The sequence below is a fragment of the Hirundo rustica genome, chromosome 3, assembly GCF_015227805.2.
Source record: "Hirundo rustica isolate bHirRus1 chromosome 3, bHirRus1.pri.v3, whole genome shotgun sequence".
NCBI classification, from domain to species: Eukaryota; Metazoa; Chordata; class Aves; order Passeriformes; family Hirundinidae; genus Hirundo; species Hirundo rustica.
In genome coordinates, this window is record NC_053452.1 from 6,113,172 (window position 1) to 6,141,108 (window position 27,937).

At 46.6% G+C, this 27,937-nt stretch overlaps 1 long non-coding RNA gene across 2 annotated transcripts; it reads right to left on the minus strand.

The window, feature by feature from the left end:
• Window positions 1-52: 52 nt before the first annotated feature.
• Window positions 53-26,698, minus strand: LOC120749868 (uncharacterized). 2 transcript variants are annotated; one of them, XR_005699797.2, is made up of 4 exons: window positions 26,638-26,694; window positions 10,482-10,627; window positions 1,379-1,634; window positions 53-1,019 (listed from the first exon to the last, which is right to left on the minus strand). It is a non-coding gene; the product is annotated as an uncharacterized LOC120749868 (long non-coding RNA). The 2 variants fall into 2 exon arrangements; XR_005699798.2 differs by lacking the exons at window positions 53-1,019; window positions 1,379-1,634 and adding an exon at window positions 2,616-4,695 and having other exon boundaries at window positions 26,638-26,698.
• Window positions 26,699-27,937: the final 1,239 nt, after the last annotated feature.

A 27,937-nucleotide genomic window follows, 5' to 3' on the forward strand; every position in this document is an offset into this window, starting at 1 on the left:
GGCCAAACCCACCACTCAACCACGTTCCCAGGCTCCTCATCGACATGTCTTTTAAATCCCTCCAGGGACGGTGACTCCACCGCTCCCCTGCGTAGCGTATTCCATGCTTAGCAACCCTTTTGGTGGGGAAATGTTTTCTAATATCCAATCTTATCCTCCCCTGGTACAACTTGAGGCCACTTCCTCTTATCCTATCACATATTGCCTGGGAGAAGAGGCAGGCTCATTTTCAGGCACTTGTAGAGAGTGGTAAGGTCTCTCCTGAGCATCCTTTTATCCAGGGGCTGAATACTCTCACCTCCCTCAGCTTCTCCTCGCAAGATTTGTGCTCCAGACCCTTCACCAGCTTCGTTGCCCTTCTCTGAACATGCTCTAGCCCGTCCTCGACATCTTTCTCGTTTGTATTTTTATTCTTGCATTGGTTATCTTACTCTTGAGCCGCAGAGTTCTCCTGTTAATATTATTTGCTACAGTGTCCTCATACCCGTTAATCTGGTTTTTGTAGAAAGCTGCTCCGCAGTCTCTAAACCTGCTGAGCTGGCCTCCCCTCCCTGTTCCCCTCTTCTCCGCTGCTGCTTCGGGAGGCCCCTGCTTGGGAGGAAGAGGGGTGACCACCTTTTTGTCCATTTCAAAATGAAACCCACAAAATTAGTTTTAAAAGGCCACGTAACAAAGAGGATTAACGAACCTGAAAATGAAACCGAATGGTTTATGGGGATTTTTTTTTTTTTTTCCCTTTCCTCCAGTCTCCTCCGGTTCAGCCAGTGAAGCAAAACTCCCAATTATTTATGGAGCTGAACTGAGTTACACCAGCACTCAAGAATTAAATGCAATTAAATGTGTGTATGCAGCCCGAGAGCAAGGTGATTTCTCTGCGAGTCGTCTTGCTGTGTGTTAAAAGTTGCTGCTGGTGGGCTTGTCGCCGAGTCACATTATTTCCCCTGAGATCAAAACAAATCAACATTTCCCCGCTCGGTGTTTTCGAAGGCAATGTTTCAGTAACAGCTGAACAGCAGGGTCTGGAAGAAAACAGGATTATAGACAGAATATTAAAGGAGGAAAAATTCAAAGACTATAAGAACTCAAGGGGAGGAGATGGAACAAATTACTACTATTATTATTAGGTTATTTGGTTTAAAATGATACCACGTCTGGTTTCTCATGGTCAGAATTTTAATACAACTGCACCATTCCCTTGCAAATTATCAACCCAAAGTAATTTGATTAAACCAGACCAGAATATGGCCAGGGAGATGGGAGAAAAGAAGAGCAGGAGATTCAGAAATAAGGGGACCAACCTCTAAACCAGATTCCTTGTTCTGAAGGAAAAATCACAAGAAAAATATATAACTGCAGGCTCTCAGATAGGATACCTTACCTCGTACACAGTTCTTCCATTTAGGGAATAACCAGGACATTATATTGCTGGGGGTTTTTTTTGTTTTTTTTTTTTTTTCCTTTGATTATCCATGCTTCTGTAAGAGGTCAACATCTTAAGATTATCTTTTTTGTACAATGTTCTGGGAGCGCTTCTGCTGTGTCTTTCCTCTGTCAATCTTCAGTTTTCCTCTCCTGACAGCTGCTGGTTTCCCTAAATGAACGGCAGGCTTTTCTGCAGTGAAAGATGCTTTTCCCTTTCGGAAGAAAAAGACAAAACACAGAACCAGCGGGAGGGATATAATTGTACTCATCACCTGCAGACAGATATATTGCGATTTTTATTTGGTGTTTCAAGGATATGATGAAAAGTCCAGTTTGCTTATCTGGGTTTAGCGGAAGAAATTGAGCTGGTTTACTGCAGTTGAGTGAGAAACTGTGGGAATAAGGATCCCCAGGGTCTCTGGCTGGACTGATACCCACGGGGGACATCCCTCCTCAGTCAGGACAGTCTCCCATCTCTTGCACTGCCTGGTCCCCATAAAATCAGTGTGCTCCCAGGGTTTTACAGGACTGGAAACCATGGGAGGAGGTGGGGCAGGCTCCTTGCTGGTGCAAACAATGGGGCCCCCTCTCAGTTTTCAGGGGGATCACTGCTCACACCACGCAAATATCGGCTCTGTTTTCTCTCACTGGGGGCAGGACAGGTCTCGGGGTCAGCTTCAGCCTGGGGGTACTGTGCTGGCAACAGAAGCCCAATTTATTATTAAATAATAAGCAGCCGTATGCATTACTTTTATCATCCCTAATATTCCTGACTGCAAACCTCTTGGTCAGATTTGGTGTGAGGGACAAATATCCTTTAATTTGATCAAATAAGCGATGAACCCCATCTGGCTCAGCTGGCTGGAGCACCCTCCACTGCTTTACAGCCGCAGAAACTTTGGCCCACGTTTTGCTATAGCTGGGCCCCAGACAGTAAAAGCTAACACTGATTTTCAATTCTCCTAGTAGCAAAAAATTGATTTTTTTTTTTTTTTTTTTTCCAATGCAGGCAGGTGGAAGAATGTTACCACCAGAACAGCTTTTCTAAGCATGGAACTGGGCTGCTCAACCTCTGGCAGCCTGCATGGCAAAGAGCACGGTCCCACAGAAATGTGGGAAAACCCCCAAACTGGCTTTCAATAGAAGTGTTTCCTCATATGTAGAAATGCCATTGATTTGTATCTTGGACCTACCTGAGAAGAGATGAATTCTACCCTAGCTGAAACCAGGATGGGCATAATTCCTCGCAAATGTTTTCCTGGCATGACAGGGCCTGCATTTCAAGCTATTTTATATATGCATAATGTAGTGTGTCCTGCCTGAAACATATAGAAAATTAGTTACCTGTCTTTCCCTGTTTCTGCCAGAAGTATCTTAAAATTTTTAAAGCTTAAAGTTGGCTGAGATCCAAGACAACAGCAGAAAATACCAGAGAGGATCAGCATGCCCAAACTTACATTTTTGATGATTTTATAGACAATTCTATTTAATTAAAACTCCCTCCTCAGCTCCCAGTGTCAGGCTATTTATAGGCTGTGGGCAAAGAGAAGCTCCTCTGACAATCCCGTGCATCCCTTTTGCTATTTCAAGATTTCTCCACAAATAATCATCCTGGTGCATGCTGAAGCAGCCTATTTTTGGTCTCTTCTCACAGTAGGGTCCTCATTAATTTATTTCAAAGGGTGCAATAATTAACAGTAATGAACACCATCAGCTAACACCTGCTGCACAGGACCCAGTCACCAGGTCCAGACTGCAGGTGGGAAACTGAGGTGAAAGGTGTTGAGAGATGGTGGGAGCAGGGCAGAAAGCAGACCTGAGGGAAGTCCTGGAGCCTTTATAAACTACCTCTGCCCATGGATGACAACTCCAGCCAGCTGGGGAGTGACTTCCTTCCTGGACAGCAAGATTTGCAAGTTTGGTATGGATTCACCCAGAAAAATCCATGACAAAAAGAGAGACTCCTTCATGCCAAACTTGGCTTAGAGGTCTTCCACCAGATCACTAATAAGGTTCTTCTCCTAAATTAGCCAGATCTGAAAAGAGCAAAGCCCTGCTGTGTACAGCTGCCAGTGTGGCAGCAGACAACATGTGCATCTTCAGGAAGGAATATTTTCCTTAGGATTGTTCACGTAATGAAAACATCTTTAATGATTCACTTCCCGTCATTCCTGCGCAGTATTCAGGCTATAAATAGCTGTGTTTTAGGTATAAAAGGCTTGCAGAACCATCCTTCCCATAGTCTCCACTGTGACAGAACAACTCCAGCAGGGTTAGTGGCTGCTGGGTATGAAGGGAATATCAGTCACTCTTCATTTGTCACCAGGTATCCGGGCTGCATGGACCTGTCAGGATGCATGGGGATCAGTACCAGGAGAGCCCCCTTCATCCTGCAGTGAGGCATTTAGGGTGAAGACAGATAGCTGGTGAAGCATTTCCTAGCTGGTCAACCAAGGACAAGGAGCATTTGAAAGGGAGCTGGAGCTTTCCTCGGCCAAATACTCATTAGAAGGAATGAGGAAAAATAGATGTCCAGTGAAAACCTTTTTCTAAAACAGTGCTGTAGACGGCATAATCTTTATAAATGCACTGGCTAAGAAGACTGGTTCCCTCTCAGTGTTTGGTAATGGAAAAATACCAGAGGTTTCAGATGAAGGTCAGGTGAGTTCTGGTTTGGGGGAAGATTACCTCCACTGGGAGCTGGAGTCTTTAATGAAACATCTCCCAGTAAAGACCACAGACACAGGGCTCAGCAGCAGCTTTGCCATCCAGTAGCTTTGGATGTGAGCCTGAGCATGGAACACAAATCCTGATATATCCCCTTATATATTCACAGCAAACCATCCTGTTGGCCAAGTCCTTGGTTAGAGAACTTGCTGCTGTGGAAGTTACCACAGGATCAAAGAATATCCTGAGCTGGAACGGACTCACAAGGATCATCAAGCCAACTCCTGTTCTGGGAAGGGTGAAAGGTGGCACCAAGGTGCTGCTGATTCCTTCCAGCTTGAGCCTCTGGGAATAAAAATAACCCAGGACTTGATTCCTAGATGTAAAGCAGATGATGCTCTGCAGGGCTTAAGCAGAACACAGCTGCAGCAAACCAGTTTATCCCAGTCCTGGGTGGTCTGAAAATACTGGGGTCACACACAGCATGCACAGCACCTGCTGGAGAGCGTGTGCTGGCCAGATTCCTAAATGCTTCCTCTGCACTTTTGGCTCTCAATTACTGGTGTTTTGAAGAAAACCACTGGATAAGATAAAGATTCACCTCTTCTGGGGGGGAAAAAAAAAAAAAAATAAAAAAAATCACAATATAATTTGGGTAATGGCAGTGTTCAGGAAGGCTTCAGAGGTCTCATGAGGTCCGAGATGGAGCAGATTCTTATGGAGGAAGGAGCAATCCAGGCTGCCCTGAGAGCATCGGCCACATGCAGTTTATCCCCTTCAGTGTCGGATTAATCTCTTTTCTAAGCTAGAGATGGGGCAACTGGGAAGCATTTTAAAAACTTCTATTCCATTTTCAGTCTCATGTGAAGGGTGAGACAATACAGATGTCAAAATTTATGCCATCACAATCAGAAGCCAATATCTCTTAATTACAATACATTATAAGCGCTTCTTGGCCTATCAGCTTTTTCCACACAGTGCTGCAAATGCCTTAAAGGCAATCATCTAAAATTTACCCCTCGTGGTCCTACTACAACATACCTTTCATACTTCTATTTCTCCAAAGCATCTGGTCTTATTTGCAAGGCCATCCTTTGAAACTTTTTCCTAGTTCCGTTTCTCTCAATAATTTCCATCCTATTCCATGGCATTTCTATGCTGGCATATTTAATCTCAAAGTCTGCACGCAGATGCACATGACACAAGCCTTGTGTCAGGCTTTGGGGATTCTCTGCAAATCCACTTCCCACACTTTAGTGTGGGCATCCCGTTGCCACCCACCATCCAGGTCTCTCCCGAGATGCTGGGAATGGCCATGGGCATGGAGCCAGCGCTTGCCCTGTGCCTGGCGAGTGTCCATCAGCAGCAGATTTAGAGGAAGGAGAAATCTGCTGGGATTTCAGCAAACCTGGACACGGGACCAGGCACCTGCAGCCTCTCTTTGAGGAGCACGTTTGTACAGGAGCTAACAACTCTGCTACGCTTTCATACGTCATTAGGCAAATGTGCTGTTTAAATAGAGTCATCAATCATTTTGTTATTAAACCCCTTTTGTGCCTGGCAACAAATTGATGGGAAACGAAGGCATTAGTAGGTTGTTTGAGGATTATAAAACAGTACTTGTAAAGCTCCCACTGCTTCAGTGGAAGGTGAAAAAGCGCAGAGGAGTTAATTGATTGTGCCAAAACAAGCCTCCAAAAGTGCTGCGACTTAAATGGAAATAACCAGTTGAGTTGCCTTTGATTTGTTCTGACATGCTCCAGACTTCCAAGCATGCATTTGTGTTGCATTTGCAGCTTTTTTCCTACAAATCCTGAAACTTGCAAGTCTTAAAAAAAAAAAAAAAAAAAAAAAAAGCTAAAGAAAAAAGAAATCTGAGGGTCTCGTGAAACCCATAGTTCCAGTAGTTTATATCTTAAGAAGGATGAACTAGTCTCCTCATTTCACAATTAAAACACTATATTCTCACTCAGAACTTACTGAGTACTTAAAAATTTATATATTTATGCTTTTGGGTATCTTTATTTCAGTAACTAGTCACAGGGAGCTACTATAATAGTGCCCCACTTAAATCTGTACTGAATTTGCACTTAAACCACAAATAAAACTCTCCTGTCTCACAATCGCACTCTTAAGTTTAACTTCTATATTATGGCCATAGATTTTTCAAGGAAACCACAGTTTGTGCATCACATCCTGTATGAAACGCATTTTGGCTTTTCTCAGGAAGCAGTTAAAAATCACATTTATTAGCCCTGCCAACAGCAGCTGTCGAAATACTATAGCCCAGCTTGTTCATTCCCACAGCTGCAGGTCCTCGAGGAGAACAATGGAAGGTCAAAGGCAAAGGCTGCCCATTTTCCTGCACTGAGATCTAAGTCGTTCCTCAAACCTTATCAGCTGCAATGGGACAGCGCATCCCTGAGCAGCACGGAGCAGGTGAAGACAGCACTTGCTCACTCTCTCTTTCCAGCACAAAGGAAGTGTCTTTAAATGGCCCTAGCTTGAGCTTCATTCAAAAAGAGGCAAGAAGTGACCTCAGCATCTTGGAGTATTCTGAGCTGGAAGGGATCCACAAGTATCAGTGAGTCCAGCCCTTAAGTGAATGGCCTGCACTCACTACCTTGGAGTTATTAGCACCAGACTCCAGCCAGCTGAGCTGGGGAGAAGAGCCAGAGTTCTGTGCATGGAGCACAGAACCATGAACTGGTTTGATTTGGAGGGAACCTGGAAGATCACCTGGTTCCAATGCTGCTGCCATGGCAGGGACACCTTCTGCTAGACCTGGCTGCTCAGATCCCAATCCAGCCTAGCCTGAAGCACTTCCAGGGATAGGGATGAGCTGCAAGGTAGAAAGAGACTCCTGTTTTTTTGTGCCAAGCAAATTTTGAATACTCACCTTGTCCTTGACTCTGACTATTCCAAAAGCCAATCAGATCAGTTCTCTGACTATCAAAGAGTTCCTCTACTTACAGAGCAGCTTGAATTATACAAATATGGGAATATGGGAAGCAAAAGTCTTTTGAAGCTTGATGGTCTCACTCCAGCAGATGAGAAACTGCAGACTTGTCTGCTTCCTAAGCCCCACCAAATGAATATCTGTTGCAGACAGCATGGCCTGGCCTGCTGGCAGAGTGCCTGGGGAGGGTTAGGGCTGGTCACCTTGCTGTGACACGCTCCAGACAGTGGCCTTGCAGGGCAAACAGACCTTCATTTCACGCTGAGGGGACAGCAGAGCAGATTGAAAAGCTCTGGGAAGCAGTGCAGGCAGCATAAGTCTTCTGCCTGTCTATTGCATGCACTAAAGGCAAAGCAGCTCCCTAATCCTCAGCATGCTATAAAAGTGCCAAAAGCAGAAAAAGGAAGGGACAACTATTGCACTGTTATCCACAACAATTTCATGTCTCAGAATCCTCTGTGTGTGAATTTTTCCTTTTTTTCTTTAATAAGTACTAGCATGCCGGAAAGGATCATAAAAGAGAAAGAGAGCATCAGGGGTAATATAATACTGGGGAGAAGAACGAGTAAGAGCGAGCAGGCCCCCGATCTGAAAAAGAGAGCTTGTTCTCAGATATTGGAGGGTGGAAACCACTTTTATTGTAACTTCCTGATTGAAGCCAATTCTTCCTTCATCACTTACTAGACAAGTAACCATGACTAAGTCAGTTTGGTTGCAGACTAACTAATGGAAGAGAAAAATCCCAAATTAACATTTCCACTTGTAACATTAATTCAGGGAAGAATTAAGGTGGTTTGTGTGCTTACTTTTGCATTTCTACGTCTTAACAACTTTGGGCTTCCCTTTAAAACGCAACTTAAATTTAGGTTTGAATTCAATTTCCTGAGTGTGTGGTTTTTTGGGGCTGGAGCATCCCTGTGGTGTGCTTTACCCTTAAACTCAACCCTAATTCTTTCCATGTTGCTTTCTAGAGCCATAACCACATAGATGCTGTTAATAATACAGGCTCAAGGCCGCACACTGTGCCCAGCCTTGCCTCCTAGCTCTCAATGCAAATAAGTATGATAACAAATTGATACATTTCCCCATTTATTTTGGTTTTGAGAGGAACGGGATTAGCGAAGGAAGCAGATGCACAAACATCACGGGAGCACGTGGGACACTGGCTGGTATAATCCACCGCAAAGTCACCGCTCGCTTGTGTCCTCTGAAATATTAATCAGCTGCCGTGCTGGCAGTGCCATTGCTGCCTCCACACTGAGCTCATTCCTGCTCTATTCCTTGAGGAGGTGGCTGCTCCCTGCTGGAGCTGCTCCGTGATGCGGCACCAGGGGTGGGCTGTGCCTGACGCCGAGGCAGATGTGAATTTATGACGTTCTTTTTCTCGTGGAGTCTTTAAGCTCAAATACAATTAGCTAAAAGCCTTTTCTAATACCACCATCCTCCCGACAGGGTGCCTTTCTGGAAGATCAAGGTAAAACCTTGGCTGATAAAGGACTGAAGGTACAGCCAGAGTGGAGCATAGGGAAGGTGGATGCTACAGCCAGCAACTAAACCCTCCTCCCCTTCCCAGCTGTGCCCCTGCCCCTCCTGCAGCCCCACACTCAGGGTTCTTCCACAGTTTTCAAACATGGACCAGCTCCACAACGGGGATATGTAGTTACAGACCTGATTCTGAGCCCACTCTGTGTGTGACACAAACAGGCACTAAATCCTCAGTTCTGGAGACACCAGCTCCATGACAGCCTTGCTCTGCCGCCTCTTCCAGCTGTGCCTTGATGATTCAGCACTGCTGAAAGCCTCCAAGTAAAAAGGCGGGAATACTCCATGGCTCTGCAGGCTGCTTTTAGCCAGACAGCTGAACTCCTGACACTCTGGCACTGTTATTTTTGTTAACAGTATGCAAGATGGTAATGTGAGAGTGGGGTCTTAGGCTGGCCTGCGAAAGGCACTCTGATCACCTGCAGGGGACTCATCTCTGTAATGCAGCGAGACAAACTTCTGTGCTTCTGTTAAAGGTAGAGGAGGAAAAGTCCCCTCGGAGTAGGGCTGCCAGCAACTCTGAATAGCTCTCTGAATGGGTGGCCACCTAGTCAGCCAAGGCACCTCTCTGTGGAAAAGTATTTCTTCTCTCTACAGACCTCCTTTGTGCTTATTCCCTGCTCCCACACCTGCATCTCAACAGCATGGACATCTCCAGGACATCTTTAGAAACTTGCTTAGAGGACAGAAAGCTCCAGCAACCCAACCCAGCCATCAGGACATCACCAAGAACAGGAGAGACCCCAGCAGAAACCTCCTGGGGAGCTTCCATTCACCACCCCGAGAACATTTTGGGTAGGAGAGGACTGTGCTGTTTGAGCTTTGCCATTCTTTATTAGCACAATGAAACATTTGTTACACCAGAAAGAGAGGGAAAATGTGCACGAGGTGCTGCAGCCTTGGTGCACCATAGATAACTCCAAGATACTGTGTAAAATGTTTCAAAAAACCCAAAGCATAAATCAGACCTGAGATCCAGAGCTTCTGAGTTTCTGGGGAGTGCTTACACCAGCAGAGGTCCCATGCTAAAAAAAAGGATTTAGCCGCAGCTCCACCACCCCTGGCCAGAATTGTAAAGATATTTTGGGGACTCAGGTGTGGGTCTGAGGCAGTTTTTAGTGTCTCAAGGTCAACAGCCCTTTGGTACACTTACACAGAGATTCCTGAAACTACAGCACTGAGGCTTGCCAGCTTTGTAGGACAGAATTAAGAAAAAAAACCTGAATGTCACCAAGATGCTGCAGCAGCTCCAGGTGCAGCCAGAGCAGTTCAGTATAACAGGGACCTCCACCACTGCTGCTCCAGGCACTAAAACCTCAGAACCAGTACAACTGCTTTCGCAAAATGCATATTAAAATATTTTTTTAGGATATTGTGCCCTGAAAAGGATTGTAGAAAATTAATGACAACGGAATTTACTGACTGATGAAGTCATTGCTGGAGATACCTTACAGCAGAGAAACCAAATCCTTACGTTCCTTTTGCCAGATCTGAAAGGGAAAGTCTTCCGGTTTCAGCTGGGAATAGCCTAAAATTAATTCCATCCTCAGCCTTTGACACTGCCCGCAATGCACTTTTTCAACAGCAAGGTTAAATGTGGGGAGAGTCCCCGGAAATGTTCAAGGCCAGGTTGGATGGGACTCAGAGCAGCCTGATCTAGCAGAAGGTGTCCCTGCCCATGGCAGAAGGAATGGAACCAGACCATCCTTACAGTCCCTTCCAGCCCACACCCTTCTATAGTTCCCTGGTTTAAAAATACCACAAAGCACTCACAGTCAAACATAACTTCCCAAAAGTGCACAAGTAGCGATTCGGCAACCAGATAAATAAAAAATTGAGAGGCAGAACAAAGAGCACCAGGGGCATCTGCGGTGTTTTGGGAAGAACTGACCTCCTGGTGGTCTTGGGGCTTGTATCTCACTGCAGACAGCGTTTTGCCTGCTGAAGTCCAGAGCCTGCAGTGCTCGAGGTGACATTTGCCAGTGCCATCAGTGGCATTTCTTGTGGCAGACAACAGGGTTGAAGCACTTGTGTGCTCTGCAAGATACAAATGGGTATGATAATTCAGTAAAATTACACCTTGCAACCGTGCAGCACTTACAGAAACAAAAGCTCAAAAGCTGCTTGCCCAAAGAAGCTGGGACTGGGCCAGCTTTCCTGCTCTTTATCAAAGCAGCAGTTCTGGTGAACCCTGTGTAAACAAGGGATTGCTTATTCCTCGCTGATAATCCAATAAAGGGGCGTGTCCCACACACCAGAGAGCCCCAAGCTTGGTGCTGTGAGCCCTCTTCATTGTGGATCAGCTCCAGGAGTAATGTAGGAGAGTCCCCAGCCTGTTTTCAGGGGTTCTCAGCAACCCACTGCTGAGCTGGAAAAAAAAAAAAAAAAAACCAAAACAAAACAACAACAAAAAAGGAAGCTGGGTTTGAGAAGCTAAAAAGCCCTGATTGTCTTACTGTGCAGCAGAAACCTACTGCAGCCAGTGAACTCCAGAGAAAGTGACTACTAAAATTAAAGTAGAAATATATTGAAAGCACATCTAAGAAACTTACAGAGTCCTCCCAAACAACACTGAAGTGAGAGGGAAAACTGAGATCCATATTTTATGGTACCCATGAAAACAAACAAATCAGGGATCACACCCCACCACAACCAGGGTTTTCAGTACATCCAACAGTACCCTGGGAGTCTCCAATAGCTCCAGCTAGTGATGGAAGATGCTAGGAGGACTTAAGGAATTACTCAATCCAACTAAATACTTTAAAAAGGGAGATGGTTTGGTTATAAAAATATTTCTGCCCTGGATTGGGAAGAGTTAAACCCCCCAACTCTGCACAACAACGCAGGATTTTTTATTATTTGCCTTTTTTTTTTTTTCCCCTTCCTTTTAATGGGTTTGTTTGTTTCCCCTTGGAGGCTGCAGTCACACACAATAGGCAGATTTTTCAATTAAGCCATCTTTTTCCACTTTTAGTTTTCAATGGAGCCCAGGTGCCAATTGTTTGCTGCTTGGTTTCTGCCTTCCCTTTCCTGCCTGCAGCTTAACCCCTTTCTCTCCTTCCTGCTTTTGGGGCTGTCATTGGTCATGCAGATGATGCTGACGCAGATGGCTGATAAACAATTATCAAACAGCTTGGGAGTGGCCTTTATCATGGCAGTAAAAAATGCAGTATATGGACCATCCACCAGTGAATTTAGCAACAGTTGGATAGTAGCTAATCATCTTTCCTTTGAAGCCCTCTTCATAGCGTATTTATTTATAAATTGAAAGCATTTGGCTTTTATTTAAAAAAAAAAAAAAAGCCGCAAATCACCAACAGCCAGCTTAAGTGAGCATGCCCTGATTTATTTCAGGAAGACTGACAGAGTCACTGCAATGGTTTTTTCTTTTAAATCCCTCACCACCCCATCACTTACTGGGGAGGCAGCTCAGCAAGTCTAGCACACAGCTGCCATCCTGTGCTCGTGGAGAGCAACCTCTCCAGCTGTCCCAGCCTCTGGAAAGCTCAGAGCAGGGCTTTACACAGATCAGGGATTAAGCTAGGCCCAGGCTGGGCTCTCAGCTCAGTGGCAGTGTCGCTGCTGGAGGTGTTAAACCCTTCCTTCCATGGAGTCGATGGTGGTTGTCGTGCAGCCGCTGCGGCCAAGCCTGACACGGTGCTTAGGGTTCTGCCTTGTGTATGAAACATCAAAACAGAGCAGCAGATAAAACCCCTGCCCTGCTCCTCACTGCTACCAGAAGGGTAAAGAACAGCCAGTTGGAGCTCTGTAAAGAAGCTCACACTTCTTCTGTAAAGAAGTCACAGCACGGTGATGAGCGCCTGAGTCGCGTCACCTGCGGCCATCAGGGGAGGGAGGGCAGGGAAAAGAGAGAAGAAAGGGAGGGAAGTGAAAAAACAGCTGAACCACCAAGACTGGAGAACGTGAGGATAAATCTAAAGCTATATTTTCCAAGAGTTAAAAGAGCACATTTTTAAGAACAAGACATCCAGCCTGGGATGAGGAACATCCCAGATCTTTCTGCTCTTTCCAGATCCTCCAAGCATCATAACCCATTTAAACAAAAAAAAAAAAAAAGCCATCTGTGGAAATGGGATGCTCCTTTCTCCAGCACCACAAACCAGTCTCCCTGTACCATTCAGGTTTGAGCCATGGGCACCTGCTTCTTTTTGTGTGTGTGTGTGTGTTATTTCAGCTTTTTTTTTTAACCCAAGGGGAAAAAAAAAAAAAAAAAAATCAACATCAAATTTTTAAAAAGAACCCGCAGAGATCTAGGGAAAGTGGGCATAAATATCAAACAAAACACAAAACAAGACTTGGTTGAAATCAGCACTGGATCCCAAAACTGAAGGGAGAAGCTTTGTATAGACAATTCCTTCAAGGCTCGGCTCCAGCACCGGGCTCAAGACCTGGCATGCATATGCATTTGGCAGGGAGTAGTTAGTCAAGCGAAAGAATATTTCAGGGTTTTTTTTTTCAGCTGATTGTTTAGGAATTTACTTAGAATAAGCTTCCTCCCCAAGAGGGATTTCAATTCTACCCATGCACAAAGAGGAGAAAACATTAATGCAGCGTTAAGACAGCTCAGCGCTGAGAGCAGCGCGCGCAGGCTGAGCAGAAGGCCACTGAAGTTGTGTGACACCCAAAACTAGGTATTAGCAATTTTTCAAGGACAAAGCTGTGAAATTCCCAATGACAACAGCAACCTTCTCCCTTGCAAATTGGCCCAGCAGGCACAAGACCCCCTGGGACCCAACTCTGTCACAGGACAGGGCTCCTCACCACTTGTAGGGAAGACAGGAATGCTGCTGGTGCCGTCAGGGGACACACTCACACCAGGTCCTCCCTGGGAGCTCCAAGTGACAGGAATTCTTTCTCTCAAAGGCACACTTCAAAGATCATACTTTATGAAATAAACCAAAAAAACTGACCCAACAACTGTGGCATCCTAAGAACAAGGAATGTGCAGGTGAGAGCTGCCCTCTGGCTCTGCTTTCCATGCAGGTTTCAGGCTGCCTTTGCTTTCAGGTTCCTGCCTGGTTCCAGGCATTACACAGCTGTAGTGATTAATTACAGCATGGTACAACAGATTTAAACTTCTGTTGAATTTTTGTTTTTTTATTTGCCCACCCTGCCCAACTTGTGCAATCCACGGACTTGGGAGTCATCAGTAAAATGTTTCGTAAAATATTAAGGGTGCTTCTTCCCAGTGACACAGAAGAGCTGTGGGAACTGAACTGGTACCAGGATATAATTAACCCAGGGCAAGGTTAGATCGTTATGTTTCCAAGCAAAAAGGAGATGAATAACAGCATTGGGTCTTCAGTGGCCGATGCATTTTGGAAACAGGCTGACATATGTAGACTTTCTGAAGACTCTGAATCCAAACCCATGTGTGGATGTAATTTAATGCACAGTGCTTTATGCAATTATACCTACAGATGCCTAAGTGAGAATTTAAATTAGCATTAACTTGATAGCTTTTGCTGAAGGCAGACAAACGCAAACAGGTGCTGGGCAGATTTTCCTGTGAAGCTCTGCTGATCCCCATCAGTTCCTGAGGCACTGCTCCAAATGCAAACCCTTGGGGATCTTTTTAGCAATTAGGCCCACTCCAGCAAGAGCCTCTCTGCCCAAGTGGGTTCAGAAATGAGACCCCATCTCTGTACAAACCACATCCCCACTGTGCAAAGTGTCACCATTCAGGCAACAGCGAGAATGATGCTCAAACGGGAGGACCCCATCTCCTGGGTTCATATGGGGGCAGTCTTTACGCAGAAATTCTTACAAATCCATACATACCCCTCTTCTTCTGCCCAGAAGTCCTAAAGAAGGCAAATTATCAAATAACACGTGGGCAAGGGTCAGTGTCTCATGGTTTTTTGGCCCTGAATCACAACACATCTCCTGCCCTTGATGCTCCTTGGGTGGCAGCATCCAAACCCCAGCAGGACTAAAGAATTCAATAACATATCTCTTTTAAACACTGAGGTTTGCAGACAGAGCTTGTCGCAACTTCGAAGCTGCCTGTACCCCAAAAGCAACCTTTACTCTGATCTCAACAACCCCCCGAACTTTTCATCTACTCAACGGGAATTTCAGATTCCTCCAAACCAAATAATTAGTATTTTTTTTTTTCCCCTGGCTGTGGTGACTGCAGAAGCCTGCAGTGGCAGAGAGGTTTCCTCCCTGTCACTAATGAGCATTAGGAGGGTTGGCTTCCTGATGAGCCAGAAGCGTTGGCAGCAAACACACAGCATAAAAATGATTGAGAAGCAAGCTGATACCCTAATTTTATGGGGAAAAAAGCAAAACCCAAAGCAACAGGACACATAATCAGCTATGGGAGGGGAATTATCAGCTGGGGAGCGCACCATTTGTTTGCTGCAGAAGCAGCAGCAGACTTGGATCCTTCCCTCTCGGAACCAGGTGCGGGTCAAGCCAACTGAGATATGTGAGGGCATTTCACCTCCTGGGCATCTCCCCACTGGGCAGAAGGCAGACTGATATCAAAGGATTGCATGTCACGTGTTAAACAGCAGATTTCATCTTCCCCACTCTGCTGCAAGGAAGCATCTGATGAGCTGACTCAATCCACACCTGCAGATGTCACCCTGGTAATCTACTGCTTGGAGCAGCTTCTCCCTTCTGCAGCTCCCAGAACTGGAAGGCTGATAGGATTTTAAAACATCTGGGAAGCATTTCTGGACCTCTCATCTGTCTGAGGAATGGCATAGTTCAATGAGCACACTCCACTGCTCCCATAATCCAGAGGCTGAATTTTCCTCTTCTCACAGAGCAGGTAACAATGCACAATTGCTTTGCATGAAAAAAAGTGTTGAATGATTTTTAAAGGAGTGACATTAAGACAAGCCTTACTCTTGTACCCAGAGAGGGGACGTAAGGTGTTCCCTCCTTTCCTGGGATCTCTTCTGGGATCCTCTATAACTATTGGACATTCTGCAGATTGGGTGGGCCAGGATGTAGGTCCTGGATTCCTGTGGAGAAGTTCAAGCAGCAATAGCACAGCTACGTGTCCTTCATCAAGACTCTCATCTCAGGGCAGCAAAGTTCATATCCCAAAACTCACCACAGTAAATTCTCAAGCTCACTAAAATGCTTCAAGCTTCTTCATTTCCCCCCGTGTAAAGGAATAACATGACCTTGGGGTGCTGCTTTGTAGGTTTTTTTTGCTGAACAACAAAGAAACAGCTGTTCAGATTTTTTGTTGTTGCTATTGTCTTCCGTGGCAGGAATGTGTACTGAATATTGAGGACACATTATCTGAAAATGAAAGTGCTGTTCCTAAAGCAGCTCACGAGCAGACACATGGTGCCTCCCACAGTGAGTTCCCAATGCCCATTATGGTGTGACCAGGAATGTGGGATATCCAGGCAGGATCAGGGAGGCAAGGTGCTCATTGCAGGAAGGTGCTGCAGTGGTCAGCTGGGTGGAAATGCCTTGCTCAGGAGCACAGGAGTGACTCAATTTCCTTAACTCTGACACTGTGGGAGAGCACAAGCAACAGCTCACTTCAGTGCTCCACCACAGCCCACACTGGTTTTCCTGAATATTTCATTTTTTCATCACTTAACTCCCAGACAGGAAGGCATTAACAGCAAGATGGACTCATGCCTGCTGACCTTGATCCTGACCCAGCCTCATCCTCAGGCTCTGCTCTGTCCATCAGCCCAATTCACCTTCTCTAGTGTGACTCACTGGAGGTTCTATTCCTGTACCAGGACAGAGGGAGGATCCTGAAGGCAGAAAAAGCCTCACACTAAAGTACTTCAGCTGGGGCAAATCCAAACTCTTCTCCAAGCCTGGGAGGACACATAGCTGATGTTTCAATGCCATGTGGTTTATTGCTATCAAGGAGGAGGCACATGGCTACAAAGCCATTCCTGGGAACTCCTGCTGGTTTAAAAAGCAGACAGGGGGCTGGTTCCATTGTAATTACAATTAATCAGCTGAAGATGCTTTCCTAAGAATTTTAACAGATCTCCCAATGGACAAACCACCAACCTCAGCCTAACCCTTGCTACTTAAATTGGAGATCCCTGGCCCCACCTATAAGTCCCAGATCTGTTCAGGTGCCCACACAACTCAGGCTGAGGAGCTAGATAGGAAACTTAGCCTGAAAGGATCTTGATTCAGAACACTGTTTTTTGCTCGTGTTCCTGCTGTTCTCCATGGCCCCAGTCAAAAGGCAGCACCATGTCACAGGCTGTAGTTGCAGCTAGTAAGTGTGTGAACACTGTTGTGGGGGAAAAACCAACCACGACTTGCTCAGGAAGAACATCTATACACTGAATTATTACCCAGCTAATGAATCAGGGCTCCAGAAAAAACACATGGTCAAAAGACCATCATTTAGATTTTTAAAATCTAAATTTATATGTATACAAGAAAACTTTCAAATACTGACAGCACCCAAAGTGTACTTTGGACAACCACAACTATTAAGGTTCTTATCTGGAGTTGCACAAAGCAAAGAGAAGCTGAGGATGACTGGTAAATAGAAACCAATTCCATTGGAGTCCAGGATCCCAGTGGTTTTACCGCATTCAGCAACTGCTTATCAAGAACTGGGTGAAACTAATTTTGAAACTTCGAGGTATTCAAGACAAATTGCTTTTCATTTCCTAAACTCTCATTTCTCAAAAGTTTTCATGGCTATTTAAATAGAAATATTAAACTGATCCTGCTTTGAGTGACTGCTTAAGTCACTTGGGGGAATTAATTTAAACAAAATCCATTTCCATTTTGTTTATCTCAAAAAATATCTGCAGCAGTCGGAGAGAATTTACACCGCAGTCAATAAAGTTTTGACTGAAACACCCCACTACTCAAAACATGCCAGACATGGAGCATAGGCACAACGGAGCACACGCCAAGACAGGGTCTCAGTGAGGGCTGCAAAAGCCAAGTCCTCTTCTTTAGCTGAGTTTTCCCATTTTGCTGCGTTCCCATGGTTAGCTCCATCAGCTGTGCTGCGTGTAAGCAGAGCTTATGCGGGCAGGCTTTGGGGAAGATGAAAGAAAAAAGCAGTTTTCAAGAGGTGACGTTGCTGGTGCTCTCCCTGAGGCAGCTCTGAGGAGTGCCGCTCCCCCTCCGTGGGGGCTGCTGACCACTGCTTTAGTGCTGTAATGTCCCAGCGCACAACTGAACCCTTAAAGCGCCTCCCCTGCGGTTAAACAAATGAGAGTGAGACCCCTGAGGGCTGGTTGGGGTCTGCTGGCTTTGTTCCAAGCACAAATACAGGCTGGGCAGAGGGTGGACTGAGAGCAGCCCTGAGGAGAAGGGCTCGGGGATGTTGGTTGATGAGAAGCCCAAGGTGACCTGGAAATGGGCGCTGGGAGCGCAGAAATCTCCTTTGCCCTGGGCAGCAGGTGAGGGGGGATTCTGCCCCACTCTGGTGTGACCCCACCTGCAGGGCTGTGTCCAGATCAGGAAGGACATGGAGCTGTTGGAGTGACAGGGCCACCAAACTGATTAGAGAGATGAAGCACCTCAGGGAGTTGGGGTAGAGGCTCAAGGGTGACCTAACTGTGGCCTCCCAGTACCTGAAGGTGGCTACAAGAAGGACTCTTGACAAGGACCTGCAGTGATAGGACAAGGGGGAAAGGCTTCAAACTGACAGAAATCAGGGTCAGATTAGATTTTAGGCAGAAATTCATCCCTGTGAGGATGCTGAGGCACTGGCACAGGTTGCCCAGAGAAGTTGTGGATGCCCCTGGAAGCATTCAAGGCCAGGCTGGATGGAGCTCTGAGCAGCCTGGTCTGGTGGAAGGTGCAGAGGGGTTGGAACTGGATCATCTTTATCCTCACTTCTGACCCAAAGAACCCTACACTATCCTTGATTTCTATTTGAGGTACACCACTGGTAACCAGGGAATGGCAGCCTGGAACTGGGAGGCAGCAGACGAAGTTTACCCAGACTGACACAAGCAGGGCTTCGCTTTCACTTGCACACACCAGATCTTAGCAAGGTGATGGCTCCTCTCCCAGCCTGTATATTTTTCCTGACTATAATGCACAGCACAACAATAAAGCAGAACATTTTTGCCTTTTTTTCCTTTTTTTTTTTTTTTTTTCCAATCAGTGTGGAAAGCTGAGGGTGTTTTGTGAGGTGAGGGAAGGAGCATTTCACTGCTGGCTTTAGAAACCCACAAGCCTCACACGACCTCTGCCTTCTGGGAGCTGCCATGAGTTATCCAACCTGTCACCAGAGCTGGAGGCTGCAGCACAGCCCTGCCTCTGCCCCTGAGGAAAGGAGGCCTCACATCTGAGTATGCGGCACAGAAAAGCTCAAAAATCCTTTGGGGAGGAAAAATGAAAAGGAAAAAAAAAAGGCAGAGGGAGAAATGTGCACAACAGACACTACACCTGCGAGCAGGCTCAGAGCTCCCACTCCTCCTCCTCCTCCGAAAAGCTCTCCTCAAAAGGTGAAAAACATCTTTCTATATTTATCTCACTCACTGAGCAGGAAAACATGCCCCTGACCCAGCTTTATTTACCCAGGACATGCTATTGAGGGAGGTTTTAATCCAAACACAGTGCTGAAAACAGGACGGATGATTAAAATGCTGACATGGCACCCCATTTGTGTCTCTAAAGGTTGAGTGTAATTTTCTGCCTTTTGTAATTGCTCTGTCTACCCCTTTCTGCCTTTTGCAGAGCATTTGCTCCTCCTAATCTGGCCTCAGCCTTCTAAATAAGGCTTTTTATTGATTCTAGGATTTTCTGTTCACTCCAGATGAGCATCACTAGGGCTGAGAAATTGGTCAGCAGTGCTTTGTCCCTGCTATATATCTCTATTTTTTTTTTTTTTTCTCCAGTTTTGACACATGTACTGTAAGCACAGGATGGAAACCCGATCCCTGCTGCCTGGCACGCAATGCTGGCACCTCTGGTCTGATCCAAACAAACACACCAAGAAATGGGTCCTGACAGCCTCCTGCTCAGTGCAGAGCTACACATCCTTAGAATAAAAACCAGGCCACCCCTCAAGCCCTGTTGGGTCTACACTGGAGGCTCAGCTCCCCTGAACAGCAGGCATCAGTAATTCACTGCTGTGGATGTTATATTTTAGATCCTTGCTGATCCAGTGGTGTAAGATATGATTGTCCACACCCATATCCCAGCTGCCTTCCCGTGGGCCAGCGCTCCTGCGCTTTGCCTGATCAGATCCCTGTGTCTGCTGTAAAGCACCACATTGTGTGACTTCATAAACACAAAATAGCTTCAGGTGCCTACTGCTCTTTCCAGCCAGGGTGCAGGCTTGCCTCCAGGTCAGAGAATTGTGGAATGGTTTGGGTTGGAAGGGGCCTTGAAGGTATATCTTTGCTTTATCCAACACTTCAGCAGGGGAGAGGGCAGCTCTCCTCTGCTTCAGAGTTGCTTGCTTTTTCATACCCTTCACAACCACAGCCTGAAGGACAGGGCCTCAGCAAGGAGCTATTTACAGAGGGATTTGGGAATTTATGCAGAGCTATTTCATCCCTAGAGAACAAACAAGGCACTGGGTCTGTCCCTGATCAGCAGGATTTCGTTTTAAGAGGCTGGTCTGGAAGGGTGGAGAGCTCATGGCTGTAGCAAGGCAAGTCCTTACCAAAATCAGATCCTTTCCAAAGGCTTCAAGAGCTGAAGCTGCTTGAGCACGCCTGTAGCCCTAACACCAATCTCCAGCAAAGCCGAAAGCAGATCCCTCAGGGAAATAAATGAGACTGGAGCAAACACAGCCAAGTTGCTCCCAAACACTCCTGCAGCCTCTGACTGCTGCTGTTTAAGGAAAGCAGAAAAGGACATTTCTGCATCCTGTGCTGAAAAAAAGCCGGGAGTGCAGCCTCTAACCACCCTCAGCACATTTTCACAGAGACTAACGTAGGTTTTGTGTCCCCCCAGAGTGTCTGGGGAGGGACAAGCAAGACCTGGCCAGAGGGGTAGGAGCAGAGAGCAGCTGTTTATCTATCAGGAGCTGCAGACTCCAGGCATGCTGGGCTGAACAGATGTTTTTATGGAAACACTGCTTATAAACACCTCCCAAAATGCATAACTGGTTGGTAGAGGCCAGCTTTGGTGCAGCTCTCCCCGAGAGACTGCCCTGGAAAGACAACTGCCTGAATAAGCTTCATTTCTGTGTTTGATTAGCATTTTGGGCATCAGCCAGGGTACTCCCTGTGGTTCACAGCACAGAAAACATACAGGGTTTGCATCTTCATTCTTCATCATCACCATCCCATCCTTGGTGATCTGGGGCTTTGCAGATGAAACCAGCAGATTCTTTTTGGCATCCATGGAAGAGCATCTTCATCCAAAATGGACTCTGAGCCCTTCTTCCTCCCTTTCCTTGAAAGGCCCCAGCAAAGGACAAGGTCCCTGTGCCAGTAGGGCCAGCAGCAAACAAAACCCCTCACAGAACATTGACACAAAGCCCCAGGATGGACTTCAGCCGCTGGGCTGGCAGATTGCTGCTACCTCCACGTTAAAAGGGCGATTTTAGAACATCATAAAAGATTTACTTTATCGCCTGGGTAATTAAAATACGCGAAGCACAGAAATTAACTGACAAACATCCAAATAAAACCTCTCAGGCAGGAACCAGGCTCAGGAGTAAGCAGTTTCTCATGCAAGCCTGCAGAGCCCAGGAGCATCCACCTGGCACTGCTGTCAGGGGAGGTCACCTTCACAGCCCTGATATCACACATCAGCAAGAGCTGGACTTGTTGAAAGGTGAAGAGCAGTGTCAGGGCTTAGGTGCAATGAGGGGATAAAATTCTCATCTTCCTTCATCAGGCAGGGCCCCACAATGGGCACTGCACAGCAGAAAATACCCTCAAGACGTGCTGACAGCTTTGACCCTCTGTGTGAAGCCCTTCCCAGCATCAAATGAAGAGGGCTTGGGCTTTGTGTTTCTTTAATTGCAAGTTGAAATAAATATCGTGTATCGGCTTCCTTCCAGTGTTGCACTGCTTTCTGTCATGGCACTGCCCAAGGAATTACAGCACTGCAAATATTTGCTGGGTTTAATTTGTTTTTACGTAATTATTTAATCCCTCCACAGAAAGAAAAACCTCACTCCGGGTGCTGACAGCATCTAAAATTAAGTCATTAGAGGAGCAGTTCAATGTATTTCCAAAAATCAAAGTCTTCTAGACCCAGTTTTGCATCAATTATGGAATCATTTCTGTCTTTTAGCAATGTGCATTCCTCTTCCTTTCCAGTTAAACCTGGTTTAAAAAAGGTTTTTCCCCTCCTCCCAGGAGCAGGCTTACCTTCAAGTTGGTTGAATAAGCACCCCTGAGCAATGGCTTTAGGGATTCATTGCCCCTGCTGGCCTCTCATTGTGCATTTCAGCCCAGCATCCCTTTCCCTGGGCAGCCCTAACTGGAAAATAGTTGTGTTGTGCAAAAAGCACTGGGAGACCCTGAATTAGCACTCTGTGAAAGTCAGGATTAGGAGGCGGTCATTTACAATAGCTGCATGCCCTGGAAGCCTCTCATTTAATGGAGTGGTGAGAGATTATTTACACTGTGACATTAAACACCCTGATAACCAAATGTCTCACCAGCTCAGGATGTGCCCTTTAATTCCCGCTACCTCGCTAAAACCTCATGTCAACCCTGCACGGACTCTGCTCACACCAAAAACGAATCACTCCCCACTGCTGGAAGGAGATTTTTCCTGCCCAGATTTATGTGTCTGGGCAATGGGGTGTAATAGAAGGGTGTTTAGGATCCTCACGTCAGCTTAGATGAAAGTATTAGCACTTAAAGAGAACAGATTAATCTTTGCAAGACCCAAAACCGTTCCCTGGCTCCTGCGAGGGAGACCTGCTGCACCTAAATTACTTCCTCTAACGCGTATAAAACGAAAGCGATTTAATTTATGGAACTAAACCAGAAACGGGCACGTGGCGCAGCTCAGACAAAGACCTGCAGCTCATCTCCTCACAGCCTTGGACCTTGTGCTTAATTAGGCATTGAGAACATGAGCTGTGTACAGGACACGCCTCGGTGCCTTTCAGAAATACTGGAGCAGATTTGTGGCCAGGCATTCCCTGGGCAGGAGCGTCAGAGCATCCCCACTGCCCTCCTCCTCATCCACCAGGACATGCCATACTGTCTCACTTGACCCTATGTCGAGCAGTTTTATTCCTTAAATACATTATTCGTTTCATTAACTTTGATGTTTGGGAGATTTTTTTTTGTTGTTTAAACCCCACCTAAAGCCAAGAGGGTCTTACAGAGAAGATGATCACTCCTTGTACAGAAAGACAAATAGGCCAAAGGGGATCATTCTGATACTCTTGTCTGATCTCCTGCCTTCTCCCAGCAAGGTGTGAACAGTCTGCAGTAAATGAAGCCTAATCAAACTCCTAAGAATATCTAACCCTGAAAAGACAGGTCTTTGATAAGGAGTCACCTCCTTTCTGATATGGGCGTCCCACAAATGGAAGTCAATGCCAGACAAACAGGCTCTATGTATTAATAATTTAAAAAAAAATTGTAGGCTTGAAAGGCCAATATTCAATATGCATCAAAAGTTCATAGATTCAAATGTTTTCATTATTTTAAGAAATTAATTCCAGCTACCACTGAATGGCTAGAAGAGGGCACCAGGGATCAAGGTCAGACTTCTCTGAGCAACATGCTCCAGAGCCTCACCACACCCACAGTGAAGAATTTCTTCCTAATATCTAATTTAAAACTTTCCTTTGTCAGTTTAAAGTCATTACTCCTTGTCCTATCACGGCATGTCTCTGTAAAAAGTCCCACTCCAGCTCCTCTGTAGCCTCTTTTGTTACTGGAAGGTATTCTAAGTTCTCCCTGGATCCTTCTCTTCTCCAGGCTGAACAGCTCCAGCTCTCTCATCCTGCCCTCATAGCAGAGGTGCTCCATCCCTCTGATCACCTCCATCACCCTGCTCTGGGCTCACTCCAACGTGTCCACATCCTTCCCATTCTGAGGACCCCAGAGCTGGATGCAGCACTGCAGATGGGATCTCACCCCAGCAGGGCAGGATGCCCTTCCTCGACCTGCTGCCCACACTGCTTTGGATGCACCAGGATAATTCATGCAGATTGCTTTTCACTTTTAACCAAACCAAGTATAGCAACCCCACACTCCTCTTCAGTAAGTTATTTGCTAAATCATATCAGGTGGCCAACCCCACACTCAGATAGATTGCTCCAGCCCCGACCCCAGAACGTGCTCGTGGTAGAAATTGCAGATAATTCAATGATTCTTTGTGCTGCCTCAGCTCAAGGCTTCTCTTGAGCCCAGAGCTCAGTGCTGTGAACTTGGCATCCTGATAAACCAGCCCTGTGATGGAACTAATGCCCATTTGCTTTGGGCTGGAACCAGCGTGTTCATTAATCCCAGTGCCTCGGGATGGACTGGGGCTGGCTCACCTCAGAGGAGAGGTCACTGCTTTGTCAGCTTCGCTCCTCACAGCCTCTCATTAAATTTCCATCGAGGTGCCACATACTTGGCTTGTTAAGAAGCAAGGATTTTTTTTTTATTATTATTATTAGCTTAATGTTTGCCAGAGCAAGTTTGCCAGACTGAGAGGCTCAGGGCGTGGGACAGATCTGCATCCCCAGAGCAGGATGCTGCCAAACTATTGAATTCAGCTAAGTGCCTGGGAGCTGACACAAGATGATTTTTTTAGGTCCAGTGAGTCCTGACTCTTATTTTAAGGTGAAGGAAGGAAGATGTTGCACTTGGATGCTTGACCAGACAAAAGCCAACCCGCCTCATTAGGTACTAAATCTGCTTACCGCTGAACCCTGAGCTAGAAATCCAGCTACAAAGAGCAAGGTGAAGGAAGAGAGTCTAAGAGAGAAGACAGCACTAAGAAACATTGGGAAGGATTCACTCCAGTTATGAGCTAAAGCACACAAACAAAATAGCTCAGCAGCTGATTTCTGGAAAGCAGCTGGCCAAGCTGGGATATCAACAGGCTGGAAATCTCATTTCCAGCTTTTCAAGCAGGTGCTAGCTCATCTCTGACCCAGCAAAGAAAAGTCATTTATAGGCCCTGCTCATTTCTGGGAGCTGGAGATGGCACTGACAGCTTTGTGCCATACCAAGGCTGTCCAAAAGTGTCACTTTGGGAAGCACTAGGCTTTGTAATTAGTTAAGCTCTGTAATCCCAAGGCAAGGAAGATGTGCCAGTGATACTTTTAGTTTTCTGCCTCATGAGAGCTGAGAAGTCGAAGGGGGATGTGCTCTAGAAACATCTATTTTGAGCCTAAATAAAAACTATACTCTCCCTACAAAAACACTAGATGCATTTTTCATCCTCTTGAGAGGAAAAGCATGGGAGAAGGTGACATATGGGAGCAGCACGAGGCACATTGCCAGCAGCAGAGGGGGACAGGTGATACCTCAGATCATTACTTTTCTCTCATCAGCAGAGATGAAAAATTAATTTTGAGATGGGAATCCTTTGTCAAGCTCTCCCAGGAAGAGAAAGGGCTCTGAGCAGCCTGCTCAGCACCGTACCTGCTGCGACCACAGGGTATATCCACAGGATATATCCCTGAGTTCCAGCCAGCAGGCAGAGTAGCACACAAACCACATCGTTCCATTAACTTTTCCCTGCCCCTGGTTAAAAGTTTTCTTGTATTTTTCATCTTCTGGATAAAACTGAGCCTTCAGAAATGCAGCCTTCCCACCACATACATCCCATTACACTGTCACCAGAGGCACGGGCGATCCCAGGAAAGCCAAGATTCAAGAAACAAACTAGAAAAGGACTCAGACTCTGCTCCAAAAGTTATTACTGGATTTTTCACCCCCCAAGCTTTGTGGTCTTTTCTTCCTGCATCTCCTGCAGATTGTCTCAGCTTGGGGTAATTTGGCTTTCATAAAACATCAACTTCACAACTTTGCTGCTGTGGCTGGCAGGTAAAAACATGTTTTGCTTTGCAGCTGTTCGCTGTACATCTACTAAAGCATTCCAAAGCCACAGGGGTTGGAAAAGCAGGAAAAAGTAAATTTCATCCTTTTCATCATTACTGCAGTGGGCCAAGTGCACAGCAGGTGCAGATAAGCATGAGATCCTCCACCTTGTTACACCACCTGCTTTGCACTTTAGTCACTCAATTCAGCCAAAACCACGATAAACACGTTATTTTAGGCTGCCCAGCAAATCCTCTACATTTAAACAACAAATCTGAGGGGTTTGGGGTGTTTTTAAACCCCAATGACCCTTCAAGAAGGCTTCCAGCTATCCCATTGTTCTGCACTCAGCCTGAGCTAACTTCACCAACACTAAGGGCAGCTCACCTGTATGAGCCCCTCTCATTTTTCAGGTAAACTGATGCAAACACAGGAATATATTTTCATCCCGATCCACGCCCTCTCCCTGCTCCCACAACCTCCGGGCAGGCTTTCCCTGCTGGCCCAATGAGACCACAGAGCTGGTTTATCAACACCCCTTTTCCACAGGAGAGGGTGCTCCGGGGTCGAGCACTGCACAATTATTTCGTGGAACCCCACTCTCCCCGCGCACAATCAGCAGCATCACCCGGGCAAGACGCTTGGAGGTGCTTCCCCAGCAGCAGCACGAACCCAGCTGATGCCATTTACAAACAAAACGTGCTCAGATCCCCGCAGAGAAAGAAGTCTAGCAGCAAGAACAACAACTGCAAACCCTTTTATGTTTAAACTCAGGCTGATGGTGCCAGGAGGAAGGTGACTCAGATCCATCCACATTCTCCTCCTCGGAGCTCAGTGCTCGCGTCATCCTGCGTCAGCCATCAAACCAGCTCTGCTTTAGCACTGCAGAAACCTGCTTTTCACGTCCTTGTTTCCTGCCCTATGGTTTCTTGTGTGGGAGGCTGATGGTGGAGGTAGGACTGACACCAAAGAAGTCTTCAAGCATCAGCTCTTAACCCCTTAGTGCACTGACCTTTCTCCTCTGTACCCTCCCATGGGCAGCTCCACACAACACAGACCCCTTCTCTGCACCAGCCAACTCCTTCCTGCCCCTCACACAACCACCCAACCCAGTTTGTCCCTCGTGCAGCATCTTACCTTATCTGTCCCCTGCACGACTGCCTGTCCCTTCCTCCTCACAGCACAGCAGACCCCAGCTGACCCAGGACCAGCCAACCCACTCCTTTATAGCACCCATTCTCCCTGGACAGAGCCTGTGACCTCACCGAGGGCAAGGCTGCTCCCACTCTGGCAATCAGCACAGCTGCAATGCACTGGGGGGATTGCCTTCAGGGGAGATTGCCTTCAGTACTGTCCCCGTTCTCTAACAATCCATCCTCCCACAGGAGGCAGCAGAAACTCTACGGCACAACGTTTGCAGCACCTGGCTGATGGGAGATGATTTCATTTCTGTTTGAACTGGGTTTTATTGCACTGGGGAAATGGGGAGTTCATCCCTCTGTTTAAGCCTGGATGGCTTTGTTTCAGCTCAAAACTATTGAACAAAACAGCTCTAAGGCATTTCTAAAATAAAAAGATGTCAGCAAATTAACAGTGGTTTTAAGGCCCTCGTATTTCTGGGAGGGTGAAACCTCTGGGCTCATCACTTGAGCTTCCTGTGTTTCCCATACTCTCAAAGTAAAATTGACCCACCAAACTCACATTTGTCTCAATCCTAATCCCTACATCATCCTTCAGGTGTATTTTCTCACAATAAAACTCGAGTGGAAAGTGCTTTAGGAAACGCTTTGCCCCCTCTCCTTCCCCAAGGGGCCAGTCTGCTTTAATTGGGAATGTCCTCCAAGCACAAGGTTTGGATGCAGCCAGTGAGACTCACATTTCAGAAGGGCCATAAATGGTCTGATAAAGACATGGCACTTTCAAACAGGCTTCTGGGACTTAGGAAGATATTTGAAATCTGTCAGCATGCAGATCTAGTAGTGGAAAGCATGATGCTGTTGGACAGCCTGCTCCCCAAATCGGCTTTGCCTGGATCCACCTGCCCTGAAGCACAGGCTTCTCCCTTTCTCCTTGCTGCCCTCTGCTCAGGATCAGCCCAAACCTGGGGTGTTTAAGTTCCTGTAAGACACAGCACAGCTGACGGGCAGCGAATGCAGTCTTCCCAAAGCGGCTGCCCTTGACCCGGCTTCCAGGGGAGGCTTCAGGGAGGAGATGGCAGTTTGCTCAGGGGGTCTCACGTCCTCTCTGGGCCTGGCAGATGATGGCACGGCTCCCTTTGGGCAGCAGTCCCGAGGCAGGCTGTGGTGAGGACACGGTGAGCTCCCTCCTTGCTGTGACACCTGAGCTGGCGCTGCCTGTGCCGTCACCGGCTGGAGTCGCTCTGGGCAGCGCCATGGGAAGAGCTCGCTGCGCTCCTGGGCTCAATGATGACCCTGAG